This window comes from Chinchilla lanigera, unplaced genomic scaffold (assembly GCF_000276665.1).
Source record: "Chinchilla lanigera isolate Chin_1 unplaced genomic scaffold, ChiLan1.0 scaffold00004, whole genome shotgun sequence".
Classification (NCBI taxonomy): Eukaryota; Metazoa; Chordata; class Mammalia; order Rodentia; family Chinchillidae; genus Chinchilla; species Chinchilla lanigera.
The window spans coordinates 11,292,978-11,312,300 of NW_004955405.1; the positions used below are offsets into that span (position 1 = coordinate 11,292,978).

Genomic DNA, 19,323 nt, shown 5'->3' on the forward strand with positions numbered 1-19,323 from the left:
CACCCATGTAAGGAAGAGCATGAATCATGTTGGACGATAAACCATAGGCTGTGCAAGCAACCTTACATTCATTGTCTCACTTACTCTCCCAACATCTCCATGAGAGCCTTACGTCAGCATTGCAAAGAAGAAGAGTTTGACACCTAAAAGGGATGAACTGACTTTCACAAGCTTTAGAATATGACCCTATTCATGAGGATTTACATTATAATGCATCATTTATTGAGACACCATGAAATTCATTGATTTAAGTGGTTTTTAATACATTCACAAAGTTGTTACATCACCATGTTCAATATTACTTTTTGTTTGGGTACCGGGAATCAAACTCAGAACCTTAGGCTTGCCAGGTAGGCACTTGTGCTGCTGAGCTATATCCCTGGTGCTCAATTTTACATTTTTATTCCCCTGAACATAAGGGTACTAGCATTTCTTCCCATCTCCTGTCTACCAACTTCCTTCCTAAGAAAACATTAATACACTTTCTGTCTCAGTTGCTTTTCCTGTTCTGGTCATTAATATAAATGGAATCATACAATTTATGGTCTTTGCAGCTGGCTTCTTTTGTTTAACTTGTTTTCAAGGTTCATGCAGGTTGTAGCATATCAGCACTTCATTTCTTTTTATTGCCCAGTAATATCCCACTTTTTGTTTTCTTATTCATCAGGTTACATTTGGACTGTTTCCATTTTGGCAACTAATAATAGTGCCAAACATTTGTGAGCAAGTTACTTCACCATTTCACAATCTTACCAACTGTATATGATGTTTCTGGTTCTCCATATCCTTGCCAACATTTGTTGTTATTTGTCTTTTTTATTATACCGAGATTTTCATTTGGGAAGATGACTGTGCTTCTGAGAAATCCAAGGATTAGATTTATGTTTCATTTCTCCAAGTGAGAAACTAGATTAGGAGAGCTAAGTCTAGGGAAAAAAAAAAAAGAATGAAGTTTGTGTTCTTTCTCCTGGTGCATGCTGCACTAAGCTGCCATCTAGACACCCAGACATGAAATTGTGGCACAAAATAAACACTTGCTCTTCTTGATGTCACCTCATGTTCCCAACTTGTCCTGATCACTCTTGACACTGTAACAAATAATTGTGTGTAGGAAGTTTTGAGCCTTTTATTTTTACCCAGAAATTTTGACCATAAAGACAATTTTAATCCTAGGATGCACTGACCTAAGAATACTTGGACCCCTATGTTTAAGGGTAGAAACCTTTACGTCAGAATTATATGTAAGTAAATTAAATGGAAAACTTTATGTATTAATGAGATTCCCTGTTGCTGGGACACAATGTCTGACATATACAATTTAAAGTAGAGAATGGTTTATCTGGCTCAGTTTCAGAACTTTCATTCCACGGTCAGTGGTTCTATTGCTGTGGGTCTGAAATGAGACAGAACATCATGGCCAAAGGGCATGGCGGAACAACGCTGCTCACTTCATGGTGAGGGGGAAGAAGAAATTAGGAGAAGAATGCCAGAGGAAGGAGCAAAGGACCGGGTATGTCCCCAAGATTTCACTCCCATGGTCTGCTTCCTCCGAGCAGGCCCCACCTCCAGCAGCCCATTCACCTAGGAAGTGATCAGTGAGTGAAGCCACTGACGAGGCTGTGCCCTCACAGCTCAGTACCCCCTCTCTTTATTCGGTCAAACTGACAGTCAGTTGTTAACCCCTCTGCTTTACATAAGCATTTTTACTCATTTGAAAAGCATTTTGGAGCTATTTTCTGGTAAGTGCTTTTTTACTTCACAAAATTTTTTTCCAAGGCAATAAGGCTTCTTTAGCTTTTTCCATTTTGATTTTTAATTTATTGAAATTCATTTCATTGGAATCAATTATTTTCCACATAAGGTTTAAATAAAAATGTTATTCAGTGTTGGGATTTTTTGTTGTTTATATCGAATTTTACTGATCCTGGGTACTTTAATTGCAGACTTACTTTTATGATTATTATCTGTACCAAATCCAATTATTTCAGGTCAAATTATTCACATTAAACTTAGTAAAAAAATAGATTCATTTGTCAATTTTTAGGCAATAATAAACTTTTTATGTGCCAATTTAGCTGCTGGCAGTTTTATTTGGTGTTGATTACTTGTGCCAAATCAAATTTTTCCCCATTAATTATTTACATGTTTCAATATGAGCATCAAGACATAAATAATTCCTCAGATTAACAATTTATTTTATAGTGTACAATTTTAACTATTTTCACTTTATTTTGTGCTAACCATTTCTACCAATAATATTAAATATTATTGAACAAAGAACGAATAGTTTTTTATTTAGAACTAATTCATGAGAAACTAATAACAGTTCCCTTCAGTTACAGCAAGATTACTCTGCATCTGCAATTTCTCTGAGTTCATGATCTAATTCTTCAACATATTTTTTAATCAATTTGTGTATTCTGTACTGACCACCTAGGCACACTAAAAGGGCATGCAAGGGCTTATGACTTATGCATCAGAGGTGTTTGAGGAGAGCAGAACAAGTCCCTCAAGCAAGTCTCAAGTGAAAGGGCAAGGAGAGGAAACCGGCGGGGATGGTAGAATGTGAAGCAAGAGTCCTTGCAGGGTAAGGCAGGACATTGTAAGTTGGCTGATGCCAAAATGAGAGCACTGGTCTCTGGTCCAGATATTTAGCAGAAGGGAAAGAGGGAGAGGCAAGGTATAAAAGCTGTGAGCAGCTGGGTATCAAAATGTGAAGGGAGACTACTTAGTAGGAGGCATTTATTTCTTCTGGATGTCATTATATCAACAAAAATCACCTGAAATAATCAGCACTTTGACCCTTGGTCATTAAAAGTAATTATCATTATTACTATGGTTTCATTTATGGAATAATTATAAAATCCAAAGTATTGTTGTGTGTTGAGTGTAAATTTCATTTAACCTTGACTGCAATGTTATGAAAAATTATGCAGGTACTGGTATAATCCCACTTTAGAGATGAGGAAAGTAAGGCACAGAGGTAAAAGCGTATCTCTAGTCCTCGGGCTGGTAAGAGTCACAGTCAGGATTCCAGCTCAGAGGGTCTGGCTTCATAGTCTATGCTCTAATCTCTGCTTTATACTTCACTCTTTGTCCTTCTGGTCCTCTTCATACCAATACTGCATGATGTGACGGAGCTGCTCTGGAGCATGGGAAGTTCAATGAGACTTCTGTCTGAGGCTTACTGTTTCCTTGGAAAAACTCTGGAAGCAGGGCTCAGGGTCCCACTCCAGAGGATCCTGGCAGAAATTAAATGGCACTTTCCAACTGTGTAATTTAAGGGTGCTTCATGGAGGAACTGTCCACAAAAATTTGGGCAGTTTAGGAAAAACAACAAAGAATCAGATGGGGAGCCATCACCACCCTATTCCTTGCGGGAATGGATGAGCAAAGGAAGTGATTAGAGAACCAAGAAAGTGAGCCTTGTGGAAAAGGTCATCTCAGAGGAGTTATGGCTGTTAGATGAGAAGCAAAGCTAGGAAAACTGATACGTTCCTGAATTACTTTCCCCTTGTGCTCCAAATTGCTTACCAATGGCTGGTACTGGCCAAATCCAACAGAAGAATGGAGGACAAAGGAACTGTTAATGCATCCCATATGGGTCATCCAGCTGGGGCACTAGGCAGGATGAAGAATGGAAAGTGCAGCTAGGAGAAAAAATATCCACCATGAGCTCACCGGTGCTTTTATCCCTCTTCTTCCCTCTCTTCTCCCCACCCCTACACATGGACAGGAAGTTGATAGAGTTAAGGACAGAATCTTTTCTCCAACTCTTGACTATTTTTTGACAACCCATTCAATTGCAAATACTGGACTGCTATGGTTTGGACAGGGCTTGAGTGTATTGCCTAAGGGTGCATGTGTGAACTCTGTGAGGTATTAATCAGATCAAAAGTTAATCCAACTATGCTGTTTAGAGGTTCAGCCTTGAGATACTAAAGCATGGATAAAGTCATCAGGGGGCAGTCCCCGTGATTAAATATTGTTTGCCTTGTGAAGGTGGAGAACTCAGAGAGATACACATGAGTATTCTTTGTCTCTTGCTATGTGATGCCCTGTGCCACTTCAGGGCTCTGCCAGCAAGAAGACTGTCATAAGGCATAAGCCCTTGAATTCTCTTTCTTAATAAACTCTTTTCTTTATAAAAAATTACCCAGGGGTGTCCTTATAGGGACACAAATAGCACTAATTGATGAGGTATCTGTCTTTATTTTATTTTAAAGAGAAAAAAAAAAAACAACAAAAATGACATAGGATTTCAAAACAAAATGATAGAAATTAACAATGGTTGTTATATTACATATTGTTATCTTCAACAAAATTGCTCAGATTACCAGATGTAAGAATGCAAGATTGATCAAACAATTAAAGAGAATAAAAAGTAATAAAGAAGCATTAGAAACAATACAAAGCATCACTAAACAAAATGGCAGGAATTCAACAATGCTTGTTATATTGCATATTGTTATCTCCAAATTGGTTGTTCAGATTACCAGATATAAGCATGAAAATTAGCCAAGAAAAAAATTAAGCATTAACTATTCATTTCAATAAACCAGTAAACATCTGCAGTAAAATTATCCCAGCTATTCTTCTATATGCATATATATTTTCCCCTTCTTTCTTTCTTTTCTCCTTTCCCCTATCCTAGTTGTTCTTTCCCTTTGAGCAATTTCTTTCCCTTTCACAATATCTATAGTGTCTTTAGGGTTTTATTTACTCTTTCAGGTTCTTACACTGGGGGGACAATATGATGTTTACACATCCAGGTCTGATTTATTTCACTTATGATTATGGTCTCTAGTTGCATCCATTTACTTATAAAAGCCTCAAGTGTATCTTTTTTATAGCTGAGTAATACTCCATTGTATAAAGATACCACATCTTTTTTATCCATTCCTCTGTTGATGGGCATTTGGCTTGTTTCCAAGATGTAGCTATAACAACTGCTCTGCTATAAACATGGATGCACAAAACTGGAAACCTCAGACCACAGAGGTATCTGTCTTATATTGGCTCAAACACAAGAAAGTTATCTGATCTTCACTGAAGACCCAGACTCTATCCTTTGGCTCTATCATTCTTGATATTTTTTCTCAACCTCATATTGATTGTCTCTAATAACAGAACAGCTGCTTCTCCTCAAAGTATGACATTGGTGCATCTGTGAAATAAGAAAAAAGAGGAAAGGAGGAGGGAGAGACCCTACATTCAGTAACCAAAAGCTTTCCCAGAAATGCACAACTTCTGTTTCATTTGTTATATTGTGTCACTTGACCACCTAGAACTAGAAGAGTATTGCCAAATCTGGAAGAATTAGAATTTTCTTTCCCAAAATGGAAGAAACAGATGCCATGTAGGCATCTCTCAGTGCCTGCCAGACTTACATATAGGTTTATGCATATAGGTTGAGCATTTCTAATCTGAAAATTCAGGATCCAAAATATCCCAGTATCTGAAAGATTAGATTGTCAACAAGAAATCGCACACCTATTCTCAGTGTTACAGGTTCCAATGTGACAAAATAGCGTATAAAATAACTTCCAGGGAATATGCGTAAGATGCATATGAAACAAGTTTCATGTTTATTCTTGAGTCGTATCCTCAAGATACTTCATTATGTATAAGGAAATGTTCCAAAATCTGAAGAAAATCCCAAATCAGAAACATTTCTGGCCCTAAGCATTTCAGATAGTAGATATTCAATCTGTAGTAGAAATTTTCTCAGCTTCTATCACTGCTTGGGCAAACCATTTAAATCAAGTCAAGCAAAAAACTTAAAGACTTTCTGCTCTATATAACACAGACATATAATTGGTGACATGAATGTGCAACTAACCCATATTTCTGTGACATTCTTCCCCGCTCAGTATGACTACTTGACCTTCTCATCAACAGATTGGAGGCATAAATAGTGTATATGTGCCTTGTGTCTGGCCCTCAAGACTCTGACTATGTGCTTCTGCATGTATACCTTCTTTCCCTACTCACAGAATAAAAGCTAGTTCACTCAACCAGCTTCTACCATGCCCAAGAAATGGCACATTTCTAAATGTCCCCTTGGATAAAAGGTATGTCCAAGCCTTGACTGCTGAGCTCAGGCTTGTTAAGAGAAAGAGATAAGAACATTGCTCTACAAGTTACTGCCTTTTTAGTGCCTCTGTTATATGTTTTATCCTCCATAGTATAACTGCTGTCCCAAATATGATTCTTCAAGATGTGAAGATGGCCTTAAATTAAGCTATGTCTGGGTTTATTCATGAGACATTCCAAGCTCCATGAAGTCCTCTTGCCTTGTCTGCTTGATCTTAACCATTTACCCAGGACATTCTCCTTCCTCCAAGCACTGGCTCCATCTTCTCACCTTCGACACAGAGTTCAGATAGGAAAAGGATTATTCTTGTACATTAGCATCAGCTTTTAGACAGCCTGGATTTTACTAACATGAACAATTAGGAGTTAAAGGCATGTATGAACAGACATAGTGGGACAGCTGAAGGAGACCAGGACATGTGAAGGCCACAGTGGAAAATTTTCACCATCTCTCCTCTAGGTCAATGGAGATACTTGTAATTTAACCAAATCTTTTATGTGTTCATTTCTCTAGATCTATACTACTCAAAAAGATATCCAATTTCTTTAGGGATGTAGCTCAGTGGTACAGCACCTGCCTGGCAAGCACAAGGTCTTGAGCTTGATTCCCAGTATATATATACTTTTCATATCTTCTTGGTAAATTTTCCCTTTGTAACTTAATCATTTGCCAACTGAGTAACTGTGCAGAAGCATTTAAACTTTTAGGAATAATAGAGTTGAAAACTGTGCCAATAAGTACTGACATAAAAACAAAAATATTGCGGGCAATGGTTTTTTGTCAAGGCCCTGACTCATTTGGGATTATTCTAGAAAGTGAATCCACTTTTTTTGTGTCTTTTTTTAGACAGGGTCTCGCTATGCAGTTCAGGCTGGCCTTGAACTCACTTTGTAGCTGAGACTGGCCTCAAACTTGCAACGATCCTCCTGCCTCACCCTTCCAAGTCCTGGGATTACAGGCATGCGCCACCACGCCCGGAGGTGAATCCATTTTTGAGTCCATATGGAAGAAAATCAATAGGTTTGAATAGTACTTGTTCATCCTCCTGATTTATCCAGAAGTACAAAACTATAAAGATAAACTGAAGTGTGGCTATGAAAAAGACAAAGAAAGCTATGGTAACTAATAATTGTTAGGGTTCAGATATCTTAAGGTGAAGGTCTTGGACAGAAAGTATCCAGCTTTACCAGCCTGCTGCTTGGTGCAAAGACTACAGGAAAATTATCACCTTCATGATCTTATCTTCCAGATCTGTGGCCACAAACCTATGGCACACATGCCACAGAGGGCTGCTTGTATCATTGAAAGCTCCAAAAAGCTCACCGTCACTATTCTAGATTATCCCAAGGGATTCCCATTTCGATCTCTTGTTCACATAGAAATCTAGGAAATGGATCTGTGATATATTTTTAACTTACAGACAGAAATCCAAAGCTTGATTCCATGAAATTTTATTGCAGTGTTTGTGGTTAATAACTGATCTGGTCCTTTCCAAGAGGGTTTAGAAGAGTCTTAGGTTAGTGTCCTTTACTGTAAACCAAGAATTAAAGTTGAAGCTCATGTAGGAGTTCTTGTGCTGTGCCTGAATTTGTTATAAACATGGGCATACTGCATTAATCCCTTATGATAGTCTACCCTAGTGGGCTGTAAAAGAGCAGTCAAGAATAGGGGATGAGACCCTTGGTTGCATTGGGCCTCCAATGGCCACTTCATATGAGCACAGTTTATGAGCTCCTATTAAAGTGGAGTTAATGACTGTGAGATCTAATGGGAAATTTTTTGGCCACTGCAACTGAATTTCCTCAGATAGATTTATAAGTCTTAGTTGATACTTGCATCACTAAGCATATTGGTAGGTATTGTCAAGTAGAAAACATGAAGGCTAAAGCTTGGCTACTATCAAAAGTTTCTTTATGACAATGATGAAGGCTTGTAGCCCTTCAGAAAACAGAGACAAAGTTTTGCCAACATATTTGTAATGACATCAAATGAATAACTAAATGAAATACATTTGTAGATACATGTGTGGATACACATGTTCCAAGAGACCTAGTTTCTTTGTATACATATGCCATCTTTGCAATTTTTCCAAAATGGCAGGTTTGACAGATGGGAGTGTAGCAAAAATCTCCTATATCAAGTACCAATGTGTTCTTACAAAGGTTATTTATGATGTTTTTAAAATTTTCATAGTAAGTAATACATATGACACTTTCTGAGAGGCATATTTCAATGTCTTGGGGCACACAGGAGATATTTTGGGGCCATATCTATCTAGGATGAGAAAAGAATCTGATCTTTTCCAATACACCTCTTCAAATCAAGTGTTTGATACATAGTTAAATCAAGATCAGATACCAAGTCAGGGGTTAGTTTTGGCTTTGATTCTTGGAATTCTTGGGCAGTCTAGAGGGGTTAAAGCAACTTGTTTATTATAACTATCTGCTAAGGCATTACACTTTGCTTCATGAGTTTGCTTTTTACCATGAGGCTCAAAAGTAATATGACCATTTGCTTTGGAAGAAAGAGAGCATCTAATAGAACTTTTATGTGACTGCCATGTTTATCAAAATATAAGTTGCTGTTAAGAAAATTCATTTCTTCCAAAGCATAACAAGATTCCCAAGCCACACCAAAGCATACTTGCTATCTGGATAGATATCTGCTGTCTTATTGCTAGAAAATCAGAAAGCTGTAGTTAAGTGTCACAAGCTCAGCAACTTGTGCAAAATTTTGCCTCTGGGGAAGTCTAAAGTAAGTTTCAATGGGTTTTGATAATAGGACAAGACTGATAGCCCCTTGTTCAATTCTTGAATAGACTCCATCCATACACAGTTCTAAATCTGGGTTATATAAAAGAATTTCAAAATCACAGTGAGACAAGAAAAATTCCTTGTGCACATCAGTCATTAGATTCTCCTTTGTCTGAAAGAGGAAAATGTGGGGGGGGTTAAGGATCTACAGAAAGGGATAGAAATATGTATGGTTACAAAAAATAAAGATTTCATATGTCACCTAGAAACAAAAACGCTCAATGTTTTCAGCCAAGAATGAGGTGAGAATGTCATGAGAAGCCATAATGATAGATGGAGATTTTAAGACTGTCTCAACAGAAACCTCAGGTCATTTTGTTCTTGCTACCACTGCATACAAAGATGGTAGGATTTTGCTATGTGTTAAAGTGACTGTAAGTGCTGTGTGTCTGTTTCCCATTATACTAAGCTAGAACCCCCAAAACTTATTTGAATCTTTCATATACAAACAGAAATGAAGGTGTACTGTAATTGGGGAGTCTAAGTGCAAGAACTTTTGATAGACGTTTTTAAGTTACAGAAGGTTCTTGTATGCCTATCCCAGGCAAGGGCTCAGGTACTGGAAAATCAATTTGTACCACATAAAATAATTCCATAGAGTTCCACAAATAGACTCTCCATCCTACATTTAAGAGTGACTCCCTATTTCCAAAGTAGACTTCATTTCAACAGGTCTACCAGTGTGAAATACTGCATAGAAAAGTATTTTGACCAATGAGAAGAATGCTTGAGATTCCTACCACTGGGATGTTTCCTGCCAAGGTGGGAATGCTGGAAAGGTTGCAGAGTTTATGGTAGAATGTACAGTCTTGGTATTAACTGAAAACTAGGACATTGAACAGGTTTGTTGGTTTGGTTTATTTGTTCTGTCAGTTTGTTTTGGTTTTTATTTGTTTTGTTTTCCTTCATTTGCAACTGCTTGGAAATTTCTCTTTTTTGTTTTAAGAGAACTACTGTGAGTAGTTGTGGAGAACAACTCACAAGGAATGTGTTCATTATGAAGAAAAACATTCACTAATAAGAATTTTTAAGTAAAAAAATTATTTAAAGTCGGAATCAGTCTGTTTTTGAAAGAAATTTCCCGTATCTTTTTGGATTCTATTTTTCAAGTTAAGATGGAGCAAGCATTTTCCTAATGTTCACTTTCCATATAATATTTGTCTAGATAGCCATAAATATGCTCTTATTCTTGAATTTAATAGCATAATCTGAACAGCTACTAGCTTCTAATTTTTTTCTGAGATGAATTATCTTCAATGTGTTCATTACACTTTTATAATTAGGAGGACAGCAGCCTGCCATGTTATTTCCTGTTTTCTAAGTAAATTTGTGACCTCATATTTAAGACATCAACAAACAAAATGTTTATGGCAGTTGTGATATCTTTACTGCTGTGGAAACCCCTCTTCGTTGAAGATAACAATATGTAATATAACAACCACTGTTATTTTCCTATCACTCCCTTGTTTTGAAATTCTATATCATTTTTATTGTTTTTGTGTTGTTTTTGGCTTTGTCTTTATTGTTGTTAATTTGAGTTTTTTCTTTAAATAAAAAAATTTGCTTTTCAGTGCACTTAAAGTATATATACGTTAAATTTATCCAAATTACTCACTTAATTGCTTTTGATTGCTTAATGAGTGCACCATGTTACCAGGTATGACTATGTGCTGTGTTAACAGACTATAGTTCTGCAACAGCAGAGAAATCATTGCCATACTTAGTAAAGAATCTATCTGGATCAGGAACATTATATACATGATTTCACTCACCTATTCATGGAAAAACTTTTCATGAAAACTTTTGGCTAATAACTTAATGCTTTAAATAAGATGTTTCATCTAGCATTCACATTTTCCTTTTCATTTATTTAGACATTCAAATACTATATTATATATTTTGTGCTAGAAAATCTGACAAACCACAAAAGAATATCATATCACTGATGGTTAGAAATAAACCCTAATGCCATTAAACTAAGTATTAAAACACTAAATATCTTAAAGACAGGATCTTTACCTTGTTCACTTTTCTATCATCAGTGCTAGTGATGTACCTGACACACAGCAGGTGTTCAATAGCTTTTTGTTGACTTAATGGCTAAAGGAATTTACATGTGATTATTAAAAGTAGGAAGCTTCATAATTTTTTTCATGTAGATGCATTTATTTTTTGAAAGATAGCAGGCATAACCAAAAAGTTTAACTCCAAACTGTAAACCATTAAGAGGGATTTCCATGCCTAAATCAGCCAAAGAAAAATATGTTTGGTAGAAGACATTAAATTTACTATATTACCTATAAATTGAACTAGTATATAGGGAACTCCATTCACATTCATTCTAGTTGGGTGTTTTAAAAATGTGCGTGTTCATCATGTTTTTTTAAGGCAAAAAATTGTTAGCAATCTTAACTATAGCCATAACCTTTTGAAAATGAAATTGAGTCTTTTGACTTTCCATTGTGATTGCTAAAACTTATCAGATGCTGGTGCATGTAATGTGTCCCCCAAGGCAGGATAAACCTAACTGCTGTGGGAAGGTTTAGAGACAAGCAAGGTATCTAGCGAATTCTTCTATATCTACCTACCATATCACTTAGTTTCCAATTTTCTTCCTTAAACCCCAGGTTACATACAAAATGTTGGGTTTACTTTGCTGCTGTCATTGACAAAAAGAATTCCAATCAATTTTCAATGAACATCTATAGAGAACTGAAATCACTGACAAGTCATTATGTTGTTCCACTGCTATTAATCTAACCCTTTGATCTTAAGGTAATATTACTACTTGGGAATCTTGTGATACAGTGTGACATTATATCTGGATCAAAGTAACTAAAAATTATGTATGTGACCCAGTTTACAACAGAATAGAGAAAGGGATACAAGGAAGACAATCATAATGCTTTTTTCTTCCCATTGACACACGATAGATGACTCACACAATTTCAGAGTCAGCATTTATGTATGAGCCCCATTCATATGAATTATTATTTGCTCTTTTGAATACATATTGTGCAAAACTTCAGCAAACTTAAACCTCTTTGTTGAGTTTTTTGATTAGGTGAGCAGCTTTTCTCTACTCTTATAATCAGACAGTTATGCTTACAAACACCTACCATATAATCCACTTACAACAGAAATGACTATCTTGCCCAAAGCCTACTTTCTGAACCAGAATTCTTCATTCTTACTGCTTTGGGAGTCATTATAAAAAAGGGAGGCTCTTAAGTACTATTCTTTATTCAAAGATGGAGAAAAACTTGTGGGAAATAAAAGCAGCTCTTAGCAGTTGATTCTATTTTTCTCACCAAAATGCTATTAGTCCTCTACTAGGTTAGAAAAGAATCTTCTTTTAAAAATATAAACACTACTTTTGAGGTTATGTGTCTATCTACTGTCTAACATGTAAATTGACTTCTTTAATCTAGATGCTTTCCTCTCAGTGATGATTGAGATGAAATGCACTTAATACTGAAACTTTTCACTGGGTGACTGGAGCAGGGAGGGATACAACAAAGATGTATCCAGTCATTGAGACTACAGGTATTAAATATCAATGACATGTGTTAGTGGCACACTTAGAACATTGTCAAAGTGCTAAGAATTGAGACTACATGGTAGAAAGAATTATAGATAGTAATAAGACAATATTGAAGTTTCATGTTCTTCAAATTTTTGTCTTGTTAATCAGAAATGATGCAAAGGAAGATTTTGTACTTCATATATTTCAGTAACCCTTTCTCTTAGGACCCAGAACTCTTGCTGGTATTTATAAAAACAGATTTATCTTGCTTATCTTTTCTGAGTAAGATTTCAAGTGCCTAGTTATCTCCAATTTATATTCGCAACAATATACCCATTCCTTATCTGAACTACCTTCAATACAAAAGCCTTCCCATCCACTAGACTAACAGCTCACAGTACTATGCACATAGTATCACGTACATAGTATTATATACAGTAGTATGGAATGCACAGTATTGCTATACACAGGGAGGCTGGGAATACTAGTTGTTGATCTACATACTTAATTTAAAAACCATAAGCCTTTAATGCTGACCATCGGAATTCTATTAATAAGTATCTAATTACAAAGAGTTTGAGCTCTCTCATGAATTTTCTGTCATTTCTCAGCAAGTTACCGAGAAAGTGTTACAGTTTTGGCTTAAACACCAAAGAGGTATAAAGTTGCAGAATTCCAAGAAAAACTAAAATCAGTTGCATTGCTGAATTTCAAATTAATTCAACAGAAGCCAATCGTACATAAAGTAAGTTTCCTTAGTACTACTATCTTACCCCACTCTGACCTCTGAAATGTAATGAATGAATGAATCATTTGGCTCAAGAAGTGACGGTATTTTTCAAAATTGCCTTCATGCCAGGAAAAAACTAGGTATAAACTTTGTTCCAAAAGTCAGAGCTCAGTTTGAACCATCCTACTAAATCCTGAGGAATAGCTTGTCTATGGCTTATTGCCTATTGCCTATTCAGTTTCATTAAATTGAAAGAAATGAGAAAACCTATTTTTACTGTGTGAGATATATATCAGTTAAATTTCTGAATTTTGGGCACTTTGAAAAGCAGCTCCTATTTTCTTTCTGGTTATGTCTGAAAACCCAAAGTTCCCTATTTTTGAGACACGATTTCTAGTTTGACCACGCAGCTTTCAAACCGGACATGCAAGTCACTTAATTGCGTTAGCCAGCTGCACGTGGAATGTCTCATGATAGAAAACAAATGTTTTGTGTTTGAGTCTATAGTAGCAGCACAGAATGATTTTTTTAAATGTGAGATCGAACTAGATGGCAGCAAAGACCCTGAAACTCACCTACATTCACTGGTTGCTCCATACTTATTTCAAAGCTATTTGTTTTCATTTTTACAGAAGCAATGAAGCCCAAGCAATATTAGAATATTATTTATTGTAGAGGACTGTAGTATATAAAACTAAATAACTGCATACTATACTATGGGACTACATGGCTACACATACCTCCTCACTGCACACTCATATATAAACACAAACACATGGCAGAGGTGTTGCGTGGGGAGACACAGAGCTATTTTAATATGCTTGGGGTTTAAAACTATTATAGTTGTGTGCTCCTTTTAGAAGCACACATCATTCTCAAGAGTCTAGAATAACTAAAAGCATGATGCTTCCAATAAAAAATTTATTTAGCTTCCAAATGATCCATTAAGAATTTTATAAAGATGTTCCCAACTGCTCTTTAGCAAACACATTTGTAGTACTTGTAGGTGAGCCCAAAAAATACTGTTGTATAATATAGTAAAAGTTTTGTTAAGGTCATTTATGTCATATATTTTGTTAACTATACTTCTGAGGATTACCCAGTTTCTTTGCTTTATGTGCTTATTTTGTCCCTTACAGAAAAGAGACTAATGTCTTGTGCATTCATACATTCCCTTTTGCTTAGCTACAAGATTATAAAAGAATATATCATAAACTCATTTACCTATTAGGAATTACTATGTGTAAAAAAAGATAGTAAAGATGATTCAGATTGGAGGTACTTTAAATCATATCTTGATCATTTATTTATATCAATTTCTTGGAGATAATAAGTATCTGCCCATTCTTCTGAAGAAACTTCATCTTTTGTGTAAACTAAATCTTGAACAGCACTTCACTGTTGTCAGAATTTCATAGTTTGAACCCATGTTTACTCATCTGTCTGGGGAAATCCAATCGATAAGCTATGTGTTATTTATAGTGACTGGAAATTCCCTCTAAAAGCAAATTACAAATTTCCATTTAACTAAGGCCAAGAGAATTTTAAAATTATTTACTTAAAGATGACAAAGAGCCTTACACTTTAACAATTTCCAGGAGTATTATTGCATAGAAAACAGCTTTTTTTGTTTTAAAGATTAGAAAAACTAATGAAACAACAATGATGACAAAATCAAAACAACATAAAAACAATAAAAATAATGCATGAGCTCAAAACAAAATGACAGGAATGAACAGTGGTTGCTACATTACATACTGTTATCTTCAGTGAAGTTGCTCAGTCCACCAGACATAAGAATGTAAGGTTGATCCAACAGTCAAAGACAGTAACAAGTAATAAAAAATCAACATTGGAAATGATGCAGAGCTTCACCATACAAGATGGTAGGAGTTCAACAATGGTTATTATACTGCATATTGTTGTTTTCAGATCAGTTATTCTGATTAACAGATTCAAGCATGCAAAGTTGGTCAAGAAAAAAATTTTAAGCATTCACTGTTCCTTTCAGTAAACCACATATACCAGAAATACACGTATTCCAGCTATTTTTATATATACACATAAATTTTGCTTTTCATTTAAAAAACCAAAATATTGGGTGCCTCTTGTTAGGCTGGGAAAATGAAACACAACTGTGGAGAGCTCGTGGTTCATTCTCCCTGAGTCTCTTGCTGTCTCCCTGCTTCAAGTAATATTTGCCTTTTGGTTATAATAAAGATTACTTCTTTCTAACAATATGTGAATCTGAAAGAAAAGCGTCAGTAGAAAAAAATGCTTCTTCTTCATCTCTCCTTTGCTTCCTGTCCTTTTCCCTTTCTCCTCTTTTTTAACCAAGAAGCAAAAATGTTACAGAAGCTATGCCAGCAGGTTCTCCTGTCCACTCCTTCCACAGTCCTTGTTAACAGCCCCACTGCTGGACAAAAGTAGAAGCTGCTGATGTATGCTCTTAAAACAAAACAAAACAAAATAAAACAAAAAAAAAAACAAATACATAAACAAAATAGCATGGGGAACAATAAAAATAATACAGAATTTCAAAACATGTGATAGTATATTAACAATGGTTGTTATATTACATAATGTTATCTTCAAAATGGTTGCACATATAACCAGTTATAGGCATGCAAGACTGAGCAAACAATTACTGCATATTGTTGTTTTCAGATTAGTCATTCTGATTACCAGATTTAAGCATGCAAAATTGGACAAGAAAAAAGAAAATTTTAAGCATTCACTGTTCCTTTCAATAAACCATAGACATCAGCAATACACCTATTCCAGCTATCCTTGTATATACATATAAACTTTGTTTTTTATTTTAAAGAGAAAAGAAAAAACAAAATAACAAAAACAAATACATTGTTTTTGCAAAATTTCAAAACATAGGGATGGTATATTAACAATGGTTGTTATATTACATAATGTTATGTTCAAAATGGTTGCACATATAACCAGATATAGGCATGTAAGATTGATCAAACAGTTACACATTAACAGTTCCTTTCAATAAACCAACAGATATTAGTAGTACAATTGTCTTAGCTATCCTGTTTATACATATACATTTTTTCTCTTCCTTCTTTTTTTTTCCTCTCCCCTCCTTCATCCCAGTTGCTCCTTCCTATCTGAGCAGTTTCATTTCCCTTTCATAATATCTATTGTACCTTTCAGATTTTATTTACACTTTCAGGTTCTTATCACTCACTGGAAGGAAGATAGCCTCTTTAATAAATGGTGCTGGAGGGGCCAGAGGTATAGCTCAATGGCATAAATGCCTGCCTGGCAAGCACAAGGTCCTGAGTTCGATTCCTGGTAAGAAAAAAAAACAATAAACGTTGCTGAAAAAACAGGCTCTCCATATGCCAAAGACTAAAACTAGACCCAAATCTATCAACCATGCCCCAATATAAAGTCAAATGGATCAAAGATCTAAATATTAGAACAGAAACACTAGATCTATTGGAAGAGAAAGTAGGTGGAAGTCTTGAAGACATTGGAGTAGGTAGAGAGTTCATGAACAAAAACCAAACTACACAGGAAATACTTGAAAAATCAACAACTTGTATCTCATCGTATTGAAAAGTTATTGCACATCAAAAGATATCACCAACAAAGTAAAAAGAAAACCCATGAATTGGGAAAAAATTTTAGCTAACTGTCCCTCACACAAAGGACTTCTGTCTAGAACATATAAAGAATTTAAACAATCAGGCCCCCAAAATTCAAAGGCCCAATCCAAAAGTGGGCATTTGAGATGAATACATATTTCTCACAAGAAGAAATACAAATGGCAAATAAATACATGAAAAAATATTCAACATCATTAGTCATTCGAGAAATGCATGTAAAAACAACACTGAGATTCCATCTCACCCCACAAAGAATGGTTATCCTCAAGAAGTCAACCCATAACAAATGCTGGAAGAGCTGTGGGGAAAAAGGAACCCTACTCCACTGTTGGTGGGAGTGCAGACTGGTGCAAAATATTTTCTTAAAACTTATAGCTGACATTTTCCTGCCAACTTGTTTTTGGTCCTGTCTTCCCTCCCTCAGAAAATAACACATTCATTATCTATTCAGTTACCTGGCTCAGAATAGCCTAGGAAGAAGCCATCTTCCTTTTATACTCACATCCAATCCCTGGGTTCTATGAATTCTGTGCCCTGAGTATTTCTGGAATGCATCCGTTAATCCAGTGCCCATCCAAGCCATCACCCCTCTAGTTGACTCTGCCTCCAGGCTTCATACCTTACAACCGTTCTCCACATACCAGCCAGAACAACTTTCAACCTCAGTCTCATCACATTTCTCTCCTACTAAATAACCATTAAATGACCTCCCATAAGCTTTATGATAAAAGCTAAATTCCTTAATATTACTTAAATTTCACCAACACTGTCTTCTTCTTCCTTCCACAGACTCATCATTTGACTCAGTTCTCCCAGTTTTACCTCTTCATCTGATTGAACTTCCTCAACCTCTCTGAATTGAGTTATATGGATTACAAAGAGCACTAACAGAGCAGTAACATCAATCAGATAGCTAGAATACAACGCCCCAAATTCTTCTCCCTGCAAAAGCACCGATCCAATTACAGTTAATGAAAAATTTCACATGTGGAAAATTCAGAAATTAATTGAAAGCTTCCCATACCCTAGAAGAATGCAAAATCACTAAAGTCCAAAGGAAGACAGGGTACTTTCTCACCAAAGTTCCTGCTCTGTACCAATACGCATTCCTATGATGAGACACTCTAGGTTACAGGTTTACCCAAGGGAATGAGAGCTGTGGAAACAACCAACATCCGAGCATTTTGGAGGGATTTTCTCAGATGACTAGTTTCTGTCTTGCCAGTTTTCAATCTCTGTTGAGTCTAACACAGTTGAATCACTTAGGGGAAAAATGAGATTGTATTTTGAGCTAGTAAACACTAGATTCTCTACCTCCACTCAGCACAAAGTGAATAGAAAAGAGGAAATCTCACCTCTACCTATGCTCCCTCCTGAAGAGGGAGTTGACTTGTTTTCAACAGCCCAACTTCTTCCAAGATGCTTAAAAAACTGGCTTTTGCCATGTCAGTCCAGGACCTCTAGCGAATTGGTGTAATCTCAGGTTAAAACAGAGGTTGTGATTTAGACTGAGGATGTAGTGGCTCAGGACAAAATTAATGGATGAATTCTTCACTTCATCCTACATTTCTGTGGGTAGGGCAAGAGTTGGTAGAAGCCATTAGAATCTTTAGCCAGGCAGATCAATGAGCATTTTCACCTGTGTAAGGCCAGTACCTAACGACTAAGAGCTATGCCTGTTTTGTCTGATTTAATTCTCTAAATCCCAACATAGAGAATTAAGAAAAAAGGAATCAGGCAAAGACATTCCAAACAAAGAAGCAAAATAAAATCTCTAGAGAAAAATCTCTGTGAAAAAGAATTACATGATTTGCCTCACAAAGAGTTTGAAGTAACTTTCATAAAGATGGCTACTGAAGGCAAGATGACAATACAGCAACAAAATGAGTAGATAATGTCATGTCTACATTCCTTGTGGGGATTGCTACATGTACATAGCACATCTTAATTCCTTTTTGCATTCCCTTATACCTCCATCCACTGTGCAACATTTTTATTTTAAAAATGTACTACATACATTCACTAATAAACTAAAAGAAAAAATAGTCAAAAAGGTGAGGATTTCAATAAAGATATGGAAAAATTTTAAAGCACCAGACAGAAACCATAGATATGATGAACGCAATGACCAAATTTAAAAATGCATTAGACACTAAACAGCAGACTACACCAAACTGATAAAAAAGACTACCGAGTTTAAAAACAGGTCACTGAAAATAATTTAGTCAGAAGAGCAACACAGAAAAAATAAATTAAAAAGAGTAAAGAAAGTTCAAGGCATTTATGGTATACCATTAAGCAGTTCGATATATGCATTACAAAGTTCAAGAAAAAAGGACCACAATAAAGGACCAGAAACCTCGTCTAAAAAAAAAAAGACTGAGAAATCCCCAAATCTGTGGGAGAAAATGGACATCCAGATCTAAGAAGCCCAAACAGGACAATTCAAAATTAACACAACAATGAGAAAATGTTCAACATCATTAATCATTCGAGAAATGCAAATTAAAACAACACTAAGATTC

General features: G+C 35.8%; 1 long non-coding RNA gene across 3 annotated transcripts in view; it reads right to left on the bottom strand.

Annotated features, from left to right (window-relative positions):
* Positions 1–19,323, bottom strand: part of LOC102003199 — a 161,497-nt gene that overhangs the window by 11,261 nt on the left and 130,913 nt on the right. For 2 of the 3 annotated variants that reach the window (XR_001235329.1, XR_001235325.1), the window contains exons 2-3: positions 3,535–3,650; positions 220–926 (exon numbers count right to left, since the gene is read on the bottom strand). This is a non-coding gene — a long non-coding RNA (uncharacterized LOC102003199). Of the gene's footprint in view, positions 1–219; positions 927–3,534; positions 3,651–19,323 lie in introns of those variants that run through there. The other variant, XR_001235327.1, reaches the window with a different exon arrangement.